Source organism: Capricornis sumatraensis, chromosome 10, assembly GCF_032405125.1.
Source record: "Capricornis sumatraensis isolate serow.1 chromosome 10, serow.2, whole genome shotgun sequence".
NCBI classification, from domain to species: domain Eukaryota; kingdom Metazoa; phylum Chordata; class Mammalia; order Artiodactyla; family Bovidae; genus Capricornis; species Capricornis sumatraensis.
The window spans coordinates 61,585,635-61,598,388 of record NC_091078.1 but is presented as its reverse complement, the minus strand read 5'-3'; positions in this window follow the sequence as shown (position 1 = coordinate 61,598,388).

The following is a 12,754-nucleotide window of genomic DNA, read 5'->3' as shown; positions in this document are numbered from 1 at the left end:
AGGCCACCAGGGAGGTCCCTCTCTTCTTCTTTAAGGACATCGGTCCTATCTGATTAGGGCCCCACCTTTATAACCTCATTTAAGGTTCATTACCTCCCTGAAGGGCCTATCTCCAAATACCATCACATTTTAAGGCATTAGGGCATTAACAGGGCTTCCCTGGTGGCTCAAACAGTAGAGAGTCTGCCCACAATGCGGGAGACCTGGGTTCGATCCCTGGGTTGGGAAGATCCCCTGGAGAAGGAAATGGCAGCCCACTCCAGTATTCTTGCCTGGGAAATCCCATGGACAGAGGAGCCTGGCGGGCTACAGCCCATGGGGTCACAAAGAGTCGGACACGACTGAGAGACTACCACACACCACAGGGCATTAAAATGTGAATTTTAGGGGGACATAGTCCAATTCATATCAGGCACAAGTAGCTGGCAAGTGGACGTGGGTCTCAGCCATCTTGCCTCATTGTACTGGCCCCAGAGACAGGCAAGGGGACAGCTGAGGGCCCCACAGCTTGAGTGGCAGTCAGTGCTGAGTCAGGAGCAGATCTGTGCCCACGCTGACCCCAGCCCGAGGACTGCTCATGCCCACAGCCTGCAGGGCATCATGCCTCTGAGGTCTCCTGGCCTTGGTCCTCTCTCCTTGGGGACCTCTGGCACCTGTCCGTGGCTCCCCAGATTCTCCTGCATCTGCTGCTTCTCTTTCCCTGACGGATGCTCCAGGAGGTGGCAGGGTGCAGTGCCAAGGGGCCTGGCCCGCAGCATCAAGGCCATGGTTCCCAGGCTGGCTGGGCTGGGTGAGCTTGTGCAGGAGCTTCTTCCCTCTATCTCCTCATCTGGGAACTGAGTGGGCAGGGTTAGGCTGTCATTCATGTTTCTCTCATCTTTTTTTTTTTTTTTTCAGTGTTGTTGAACATTTGTGGGGAGATATGTGGGCACTTGTATCTGCTCGAGGGATAATACATTGGAATAATCCATCTGGGAAGGCAATTTGGTAGTATTTCAAATGCTTCAAAGAAACTACATATCCAAGATGATTTCTTGTGACATGTTCTTAGAAGCAGACCAACTGGGCTGCATCTTAGCTACAAGGGGAGACCTTAGTGTTGGTTTCTAATTCTATTTTTATAAATGTCAAAATGCCCAATGCCAAGGGATCAAATGACAATGGTAGTCTAGCCAATGGAACACACAGAAATGATTCTGCAAAGATCATTTAATGATTTGGTAAGATTTTTCATCATATCCAATGAAAAGGGTAATTACAGAGCAACACATAGTATGATTTCATTCGTTAAAATAAAGATCTGAAAGGATAATAACAAAGGTTCACAATAACGGAATACACAGTGATTACTTCCGTATGATGGGATTGGAGAGATGTTTTAAAATCTTTATTTTCTAAAGTAATATATATTCATTGCTTTTATTATAAGAAAACCCACAGAAACAGTTCTATTAAAATAATTTACATAGTTTTGACAGATACTTCTGGCTGGCTAACTCTATAGCTAGCCTCACTCACTCACTCACCAGCTGATATTCTGGCCTTTCAGATGTAAGTAGAAGTCTTCTGGGTGATGGTGGGGGTTTCTAGAGAGGTTATGTCTCTTGATGAAAGGAAGGGGATAGTATTGGCTCTTCTACTTCCCTTTTCCTCTTCCCAGAAGCTGGAGGTAATGCCTTGAACAGCAGCAGCCCTCTTGTGACCGTGAAGTGATAAGGGTGATAAAGCAGAGGGGCTCCTATAGCCTGGGCTTTTGATGGGTTCGTTGAATTATTTCATCCTCCTGGATTCACCTTCAGGCTTCGTGTTAAGGGTGGTAATTCTGATATAACAGTTCTGGTTAGGCAGGTTATGAATGCTGTTAGCTGCAAGTAACAAAAGTTTAGGTCTTTCCTTTAGGTCCTAAGTCACTCCTAGCACACCACACTGATTCCATGGATAAAGGGGTGTCTTCACCAAGACACTTTCTGTTTGGCATTAGTGTCTCAATTTGTTTGGTGACTCTGGGAGGAGAGGGGCATTGAATGTCTCCTGAAGGATCAGAAATGCAGGAAGCATGCCCCCCAGCCAGAGCAAAGCAGGGCACTGCATGGGCAAGTGCATCAGCTGTCCTTCAAAATACCTACTATGTGCTGAGTCTTGGGTTTCTGAAGCTTATTGTCTAATGGAGAAATAGGATATGGCAAAGTCATAGTTAATTCTTTGCTGAATTGTTTTGAAGTACAGCGTGCCTTGTGAGTAACGAGGAGCCTGACCTAGTCCAAAGCTCAGGGAAGGCGGCCTAGAAGCTGTTTTGTGTGTCCTTCAGCTCCACAAGGATGAATGCCTCCCAAATGCCTGGGCTTGTTTCCGAGGGCCTCTGGTCACAGTGCCCTAGGGAAGGCCTTCTCTGGGACAAGAGCCCTCACCTGTGGGCTTTCCTGTCCATATCTGAGCTTTCAGCTTCCCAGAGCTTGAGTGATGTGAACACACCTTAGAGGAGGCTACCCCCCGGAACCATACACATGCAGGATGGGCTGGAGAAGCTGGGCTGAGAAGGGTCTGTTTACCAAGATAGGGTCCATGGTCTCTCTTTCAACAAACATGTATTGACACCGACTGTATGCCAAGTGCTGTTGGATACATCAGGGATCACAGGAGTCAGTTATGCCAGCCCTTGGGTCTGGAGGAAGATCAGATCACAGGTAAATCATGTAAGTCTAAAGGTGATCTGTGCTGTGTGCGATAACAAGACAGGGCACGGTCTGGAGATGGGCGGGAGGGGTGCGCTGCAGGTGGCAGCATGCGGTCCACTGGACGGTCAGGGGGCTGTCACTGGGGGGAGGAGGGGCGTGGTGACACCCGAGGGGAAGGCATGTGCAGGCCTTAGGGGGGAGACAGTCTGGAACAGCAGACGAGGGGTGGATCCCACGTGGCCACGGGCGGTGGAGGCCAGAGCCCTGTGACCTGACTGGTGTTTCAAAAGGACTGCAGGTCAGCCTTTGCCTCTTCAGTTTATGGAGTCAGACAGCAAGAAGGTCAAGGGTGCGGGCCCTGGCAACCTTCCAGGCGGTGAGCTGCACCAGTGGGTGTGGTCTCGGCCCCTGTGCCCAAGGAAGCTCGACAGTGAAGCGTCTACTTTCATTTTGCTGCATCTTTTAATGTGTGTGGCTTTTGTAATCATAAGAAAATGTTCAAATTACTTCTAAAGAAGTGGTTGTCCCTAGGGGCAGGATGATAAGGGACTTCCACAGTCTGTCATGTGTGTCTGTGCTCCTTTTGATTCTTGAGTGATTTGTTCCTGCAACAGTGTTTTTTTTTTCCCTCCCGTTTTGTTCTGTGGCTCTAAACATGGAGGGGCATTCCTGGAAGCACTGTACAAAAAGAAATGGTAAAAAAAAAAAAAAGTGAATGGATTGCGTTTCACAGTTGTAAAGTCACACACCCACATACCCCTCTTCCTCCACTTAAGTCAGGCCTCAAGGGAACAGCCTTGGAGGTTCACTCCAGGAGGGCATGGCTTTCCCCTCTCATTTCCAGTGCTTTCTCTGCCCAAGCTGCAGAGTTTCAAGCAGAAGACAGGTAAGAAGTCTTGAAGGCACTCGGTCACATAGCGGTAGGCTGCTAGCAGGTGTGTGTGGGGCGGGGCGCTGCCCAGGAAGGAAGGATGAAGCCCCTCAGCAGGGTTGGCAGCAGACATTTGGGGGCCTGACACCCACTCACCAGCCGTGAGGCCTTGAGCAAGTGTCTCAGCCTTTCTGAGCCGGTTCCTCACCTGAGAGATGGGGAGGACGACACTGCTTCCCTTCCCAGAGAGGCTCCGAGCCTCAGTGAGATGACACCGTCCAAGGGCCAGGATGCAGTCAATAGCAGCAGGGGAGTGGGGTCACTGTGTTGGTTCTGGAGCATAGAGGCCTGTGGCTCTGGAAACTGAGCTCCATGCTGTGTGGCCTAAGCCAGGTTACTTGACGTGTCTGGGCCTCTGCTTCGTCAATTGGAAACTGGAGTCGCAATGAGACAAGGCCAGGTGGAGGTCTTTCCACAGTCACAGGTGCCCCCCCGAAGCTGTGACAGCAGCCCCTCTGCTCCTCTTGGTGTCCACCCAAACCCCGATTTCACTCACCTGAGAAGGGACTGATGGGCTGCTAGGAGGTGCCCACCTGCTCTGCTAAGATGGCAGAGCATCCCAGACCTGAAGCAGCTCCCAGCTTTCACCTTCCTTAGCTCTCCTTGCTTCTGGACTCTGTGCTACCCATTAGAAATCAGAAGCAATGCTCCTGGTCCCCCAAAGTGCCCCAGTATACCAGAAGCTGGAGAGAATTAGGCTTTCTTTCTTATTTTGATCCATTTTTCTACCGAAACTCTTTTCTGCTATGCCTTTTTTAAAAAAATAATCTTTATTGGCATATAGTTGATTTACAGTAGGTTAGTTTCTGCTGTACAGCAAAGTACATCAGTTATACATATATTCACTCTTTGGATTCTTTTCCCAGATAGGTCATTACAGAGAATTGAGTAGAGTTCCCCATGCTCTACAGTAGGTTATTACCTGTTTTTTGTATGGTAGTGTGTATATGTCAGGACTTCCCTTGTGGCTCAGATGGTAAAGCATCTGCCTACAATGCAGGAGACCCGGGTTCGATCCTTGGGTTGGGAAGATCCTTGGTTGGGAAGCGAAGGAAATGGCACCCCACTCCAGTACTCTTGCCTGCAAAATCCCATGGATCTCCGAGGAGCATGGTAGGCTACAGTCCACGGGGTCACAAAGAGTAGGACACGACTGAGCGACGTCACTTGGTATATACGTCAGCCCCAGTCTCCCAGTTTACCCCTCCTGCACTTACCCCCTGGTAACCGCAAGTTTGTTTTCTATATCCATGACTTTACTTCTGTTTTGTAAGCTCATGTACATCCCTTAAAAAAAAAAAGACTCCACATATAAGTGATAATATGTATCTGTCTTTCGGTTCATCCATGTTGCTGCAGATGGCATTTGTTCCTTGTTACGGCTGCGTAATCTTCCCTTGTTTGTGCGCACCACATCTTTCTCCATTCCTCTGTTGATGGACATTTAGGTTGTTTCGCGTCCTTGCTACTTGTAAACAATGCTGTTATGAAGATAGCAATTCCAAACTCTCTTTGGCCTCTGTGAGGTTCTTTGAGTTTAGGGGACAGAGCGAATGAGGGAATGAATGTTTATTGCCTCTCTTCTCTTTAAAAACCCATCAGCCATCACTATGGTGAAAACCTTCCACTTCACCTCTGTGAGGCCCTGAACCCTTCCTAAAATTTCAGCAACATCTGTGTATACAGTTTTCCCTGCAGCCTCACTGCTGTAGGTAAGATATGAACATGGGAATTCTTGCTTTGTGGCAGCACAGTGAATACATTACTATTAATGTATGTGTGTATATAGTGAGGAAAAGCCACTTCCCTGGAGTCTCATTTTCAACAAAGGGCTGAATGTCCGTGGCTGTGGCTTACACAAGGAATGCATAGACCACCACCCGCGGGACCTAAGTAAACGTCAAGTGACGACCACAAGCGAAGTAAACCAGGAAAATCTCCCCTCCCTCCACCATCAAAAAAGAAACCCACTTCAAGGTAAACAACAAAATTTTTCAAGTTCAAATGAAATGACTGTCCAGTGTTCATCTTTATGGTGTTATGTTTTAGAGTCAAGAGTTTCCCCAAGTTAGCTGCCAAATCCTAAAGGGCTTCTGATTACTCAGACCGACCCCGGGTGCTGAGCTGGCATGGCTGACTTTCCTGGTCCTAGGTTTTCATTACAGAGGTGGCCAATCAATCAAAGGCAGGTCTGCGTGTCGGTCTGGGGGAAGGTTTCTTAACCTCTCCTTGCCTGTGGTTCCTCTTCATAAATGGGCTTGTTGTGAGCTCTGATGAAAGGCATCTGAAGCCCTGAAAATGGGCCTTGTACTCTGTTACTAATTCAGTCACTAAGAAATGAACATCTAAGCCTTTGAATTGGTGGAAACTTTTACCTTCCAGTGTCCCTGCTGTGAGGGATAAGAGGATGTTCCGGGGATGTTTGTTCAGGTGAGGAAGGGAAGGGTCAGGTTTCCACAGTGTAGAACACCAGGAGATTTACTTTAAAAATTCAAAAAAGTAGGTTTAAGAAAAATTATTATTCAACTACAGTGTGGACTTGAAAAAAATATTCACAACCTTAAAGTTGAGAGTTATGTTTTATTTGGCGGGAATTTTTAGGATTTCAAGCCCAGGAGACCGCATCTAAAGTAACCCTGAGAGAACTGCTCCAAGGAGGCGATGAGGGGGAGCTATATTATACAGAATTTTTCAACAAAGGGCAAGTAGTCAGAACAATATGATTGTTAATTTAAGAAAACCAGATATCTCGAGATCAGGAATTTAGCTCTTTGCTCTGTATGGGAAGATGCAAGAAGTTCGGGGCTCACGGAAATCATTCCTTTGATGTGTACCTCTCCTATCTGGGGCCAGGGCTCACCGCAGGGAGTGGCTGCAGGCCGGCTGCTAGATGGCAGGTCTTCTTGTCTTTCCTGAGTTTCTCAGGCTCATGTTGCAGGGCTGGAGTCGCTGATGACTGTGACATCCTTGTTTACTGATATGGCCGGAAATATTCTCTTAGATCCTTCTCTTGAACCAGAATTTGACCAATATCGGGAGACATTTCATGACCAATTATTATCCCTGGGCACAGGGAGGCTCATCCCAGATCAGGTGGAAGTTTCTGCTGGCATGCCACTCCAGGTGCAAAGTTCCAGATTAGGCCCTGTTGATGATGAAAGGTTCTCTAGACCCTCTGTCTTATCAGCATCCAGGAAATGTTCTTCCTTGCTGCCTATTCCCACACCTAGAATCACAGTTACAGTTTTTTATAAGAGTCATAAATATGATCAATTTCCTCAAGCTGTTTAGCCATCATCAATTTTGGTGGAGGCCCGGTTATACACTGGGTACTGTAAAAGACAATCTCACAAAATAGACACAGTATTATAAAAAAGATACAAGTAATACAGCTAGTACCATTGACAAAAGTCATAGTTATAAATTCTATTCACCATTCAGTTCTATGTAATCAATTCCTTTTCATCTGGATGAAGGAATCAGATATTCCATTAGTTTTGTCACTTGTTACCCAGTTCAGTGGCATCTAAAGCTATCAGAAATTTTTGTTTAAAAAGTTATTTTCATGAGTCTTCGTGAAAATCTTCATTTGGTAAAAGCATCAGTGTAAAATAATTATTGTCTATAAAGGACAAAGCTTAAAATACTATGGTTAAAGATTTAAGTACAATGCAATTAGCATGAAACTTGGATATTTTTGTGATATAACATTTTAGGATAATAACTAGAATTATGATTAATAACATTATATCAGGACATATCAGAGGGTAGGGATTCCATATAAATTTTGGAATATATTAATGACATTTATCCATGCACTATAACCTAAGGTTCATCTTCAGTTACTTGACAATACTTCCTAAGTAATTTAACATACCAAATAAATTTAGTTTAATATTCCTCTCCAAGATCTTTCAGAGATGTTCCTTTGACATATCCCAGAGTCAACTGGAAGCTAAAACCACTTTAGTTAAGAGTTTGATAAAAATATCAAACAGGTTTAATATGCAACAGGATCACAGGTTACTGTTAAACAATATTTTCATTTAACCAAAGTTATACAACAAGAAAAATATGGATCACATGTGTGTGTACACAGAGTTGCTTCAGTTGTGTCTGACTCTTTGTGACCCCATGGACTGTAGCCCACCAGGCTCCTCTGTCCATGGGATCATTCTCCAGGCAAGAATACTGGAGTGGGTTGCCACACCCTCCTCCAGGGGATCTCCCCACAGGGATAGACCCTGAATCTTTTATCACTCCTGCAGGGTACAGACACTCACACCATCTGTCACCAAAGAGGAGCACTTCCAACAGAGAGAGAAGTCAGATTCCAGTCTTGCATTAGTTTACTTAACAAGATCCACTTACTTAGTTAAAAATTCAGTTAATCATAATCCTAACCATGCGTGAAACTTGTCTCTCAGGTTCTTTTCCACAGTCTTTCTTCAGGTTTTGTACTGATATCAGCCTGTCCCTTGTATTTTTTCTTCCAAATAAAACCAACCAACTTATTCTTTTTCCTCAGTAAAATATAATTCCATACATCATACCTTCTTTACTGAAAACACATTCTATTTCCTACTGAATACTGAAATGTTTCTATAGTATTCCTAGCAGTTTTAATTGCATGTTTAAATTAGAATCCTCAACTTTGTTTTGAAAAACAATCTATAAATTTATTCATGACTATTAGGCACTGTGGGATTCTAGTTAAAAATGGATATATCACCATAGTATAAACTAAAAATGCCTACAGGCATTATTTTTCTAGAGTAATTCAAATTAGTAACTTCCATCTAGAAATATCACATAAGGTGTCTACATGGTAAAGTGTCAGTGATTAGAGTTTTTCAATAGCTATTTAAAAAACCTTTTATTTTGATTGGAGGGTAAATTACAGTCTTGTGATGGTATCTGCCATGCATCAATATCAATCAGCCATAGGGATACATATGTCCCCTCCCCCTCCCACCCTTGAGGTTGTCGCAGAGCCCTGGCCTTGAGTTCCCGTGTCATATAGCAAACTCACACTGGCTGTCCACTTTACATTTGGTCATGTATATGTTTCAATGCTGCTCTCTCAAATCGTCCTACCTTGTCTCTCCACTGTGCCCCAAAGTCTGTTCTCTGTGTCTGCATCGCCACTGCTGCCCTGTAGATAGGTTCATCAGTACCACCTTTCTGGCTTCCATATATAGGTGTTAATATATTGATATTTGTCTGATTTATTTCACTCTGTGTAAGAGCAGGCTCTAGGTCCTTCCACCTCATTAGAACTGACTCAAATGCATTCTTTTTTATAGCTGAGTAATATTCCTCTGTGTATATGAACCACAACTAGAATCCTCAACTCTTAAAAACCCTAATTTCTAGTAAAAGCTAAGAAGTAAGCAATATGAACTTTTACATTAGTATTTTGTATACTAGTGAACATAAGTATCAGTAATACTTTCTAAAAACATTTGTTTCCTAACAGAGCATTTCAGGCAGCACCAAATATTTTCATTAATAGTTCTAAATACCTTTAGTTTTTCTATTTAGTAACTTCTGTCTCAGTAGCTTATTCCTTTTTGGAAATTAGCTAGCTAGTCAATAAACTTCCATCACTTAAATTAGCACAGCTTTAGTACTGTAAGTTATCAATATCTGTAAAGATCGTTTAAAGTAGGCATTTCTAAAATATTTTTAAAGAGTTTACCCAGAAGCTCATCAAGTCTCATAGTATCAAGTTATTTTCCTTGCAATAGATAGAACAGGGTTTTATTTAACGTCTGTTAAACCTAGGCTTCCTGGTGGCTCAGATGGTAAAGAAACCACCTGCTAATATAGGAGACGTGGGTTTGATCCCTGGGTCAGGAACATCCCTTGGAGAAGGGAATGGCAACCCACTCCAGTATGCTTGCCTAGAGAATTCAATTCCATGGACAGAGGAGCCTGGCAGGCTACAATCCACTGGATCACAGAGACAGACACAACTGAGCAACTAACACCTTTCAAACCTAAGTCTAACACATTATTATACTTAATATTGATGACTCTAAAGAAATGTCTATATTATCTAGATCAATAAACCTAAATTTTAATACCAGGTTTCAACTTAACATTGAATACTTTCTAGTTCACGTGAACCTGAAGGTCATTATAGCCAGTTTCTTTAATTTGTAAGCATTCTTTACAAATTTAATTTTGATATTATCCACAGGTAGGATATCTCATATGTATAATGTGTTCACAGACATAAACAGGCAAAACTAGACATCTCATGGATTTGTTAGGAGAAGCACGCTGACTGAAACCGCCCACCCTGGCCAGGCATCACTGTAACCATCTGCATGAGTTGTTCTACGACAGGAGGGCCTGGTAAGCAACATGGAACTGATAAGCCACCACCACCCAGAAGAATTCGGGAAAGGTCAAAAGGAGACACCACATGTCTGACCACCTCCCAGAATCCTCCTCTCTGGCATCCATCTTGGCTGAACAAGCCGTGCACCACCAGGAAGGACTCTGAGTCAGAATGACTGGCTAAAGACAACCCAGAAACTAATCCCATCACCGTAAAACCCGAGACTGTGAGCCACCCTGGGTTCCCTTACCCTACTGCTCTCCGCCCAGGTGCCCTTTCCCAATAAAATCTCTTGCTTTGTCAGCACGCGTCTCCTTGGACAATTCATCCGAGTGTAGACAAGAGCCCAGTTTTGGGCCTCAGAAGGGGTCTCCCATCCTGCAACAGATTCACTTTAAAAAAATTATGAGTCTGGTATTACAATATAAACTTACTAATTTATAAAGAACAGTTAGAATACATTAGAACTGCTTGCTCAGATGACTAAAGCTTTACTATTTGTGAAGTCTGGCTGAGGGAGCATTCCCAGTGGTTTGAACTTTAAAGCTGCCACTTTGTCATATTTTTTTTTTCCCCTTGGTTTCAGGTCTTAACCGATGGAGCTAATTATGCTCAGACTCAGGTCTTTGTGGCCTGTACTTAGTAATACATTCTGGTTTGTAGATATCTGCAAGAGAAAGACAGTTGCTTTTAATTCCCTCAAAGAATAACTCTGTCAGTTAAATAATACTAAAAGATTGATTGTCCAACTATATGTTATGTATCAGTGAGAAGATTTCTAACTAAACTGAAATTTGAGTTCTATGTCTTAGAACTTGAGCATTTATCTTGCCTTCAAAGTTTTTCATAAGGCATTCAGCAGAAACCTTCTTTTTCTGAGTTTACATATTAAACCCAGAGCAGAAATCACTATTTTTAGTATCATGTAGTTTCCAGTTTTTACTCACTTGTATGGCTCAGGTTGGTTTCCTTTAGTACGTTCAGTTTTGAGTTCCTGCGGCGCAGCTTTATATACCTTGTTTTACAGTATCACACAGGGGAAGTATTTCCCAATGGAAACATGCCTATCCTACAATAATTAAACAAAAGAGATGTAACCATCTTATATAAACCCCATTTAAATATACCAGCTTTATATACTTTCATCTCAATTCTGGCAACTTATACCTTTAACTTTAGTTTTCATTAGGATCTAATCAACAAGTTTTGATCTTACAGGAGGAGTTTTAAGAAATTGTTTTGTTTTTTCCCTTTCCATTGTATCTGTTTTTATAGAAAAGCCTCTGGGATCCCTAGAGGGGACTGAGCCTCAGAAGTCAGGCCCTTCTGCCCAACTGCTGCCCCAAATAGTTGCTGGTCAGGCATCAGTGAAAAATTTTCTAGCTCTTTAAATATAAATTTTAAAACTAGGGAAATATATTTGTTTGATTTTTAATGTTGGGGACCAGAAGGAGGTACTTTTTGGCCCATTTAACCTTAGGTAGTGTAGTAATATAAAAACGTTGTGTTTTAATCACATTAATGTCCATTCTATTTATCCCATTTTAAATAACCATCTAAAGATTTCTTTATTCACTTGAGATAATTCCTTTAAAAGTTTTCTACCTTGCTGGAAATAGTATCCAGACTTTCCTTATGTGTTTTTCCTATTAACATTAATTATTCTAATGCCATCTGTAAGACTCATTGAGGGGGAAACAAAAACCACAAAAGGAGCTTCCCAAACTAGTTTTTCTTGTTTTAAACTGAAGTACTTGGGTTCACCATTAAATACATATTCCCCACCTCTGGTTTGTTTTTATAAGTACCAATAAAACACCTATTTATAATGGGAGGCCTCTAGATTCACCAATTTGTTAGTTTCTCCCATTTTAAAAGGATCCATCATTTGGCCATTAATAAAATATATATTAATAGTGATTCAAACCTGCAGGAGACTTCTCCACAAGAGTAGGGGAGGATGTAAGTGAAGCCTGGAGAGTTTACTTTCAAAAATAGTATAGCAGAGGGCAAGTTTTCAAAACACACACTCTGACATGCATACAATGTCCTTGGACAATCAGGTAGAAGACAAGACACAAAGAAATGCAAGTTCCCCACTAGAAGGCCTTTGTTTAAAGTCAGAATTTGCAAAGATATTTTTATCAAGCCAGCTTTTTAACCTTAATTTAACTGTGTATGTAATAAAAGAGCCCCCCCCCCCCATTTTTAGGGCAAGATTTCCTTTAATTTCCAATTAAGTAAGTACCTGTAAATTCTGTACATAAACCTGGCTGAATTCAGGCGAAGAAGAATCTGCTCCGGTCACTTCATCAGTCACCATAACTGTGGACTTAAGAATATTCACAACCTAAAAGTTGAGAGTTATGTTTTATTTGGTGGAAATTTTTAGGACTTTAAGCACAGGAGACAGCATCTCAAGTAACACTGAGAGAGGTGAATTGAGGTGGGCGGTGGGGAAAGCCAGGTTATATAGAAGTTATGCAAAAAAAACACCAAAAGCTGATTGTTATTTAAAGAAAACCAGATATCCCAGGTTAAGGAAAGCACTTTTCTATGTATGGGAAGATGCAAGGGTCTGGGCTCACTGAAAGCATGCCTTTGACATGTACCTCATCTATCTGGGGCCAGTACCCTACGTTTTAACATCCTGAGTTTCCTCAGGCTCACTAGCTCACAGCGGGGGGCTGGAATCGTTGATGACTGTGACATCCTTGTTAACTGAGATGTCAAGAAATAGTCCATTTCTCACAGTAAATGCCCTATGCTTCTCACACTGCTCTGAATGGACTGTGGGTA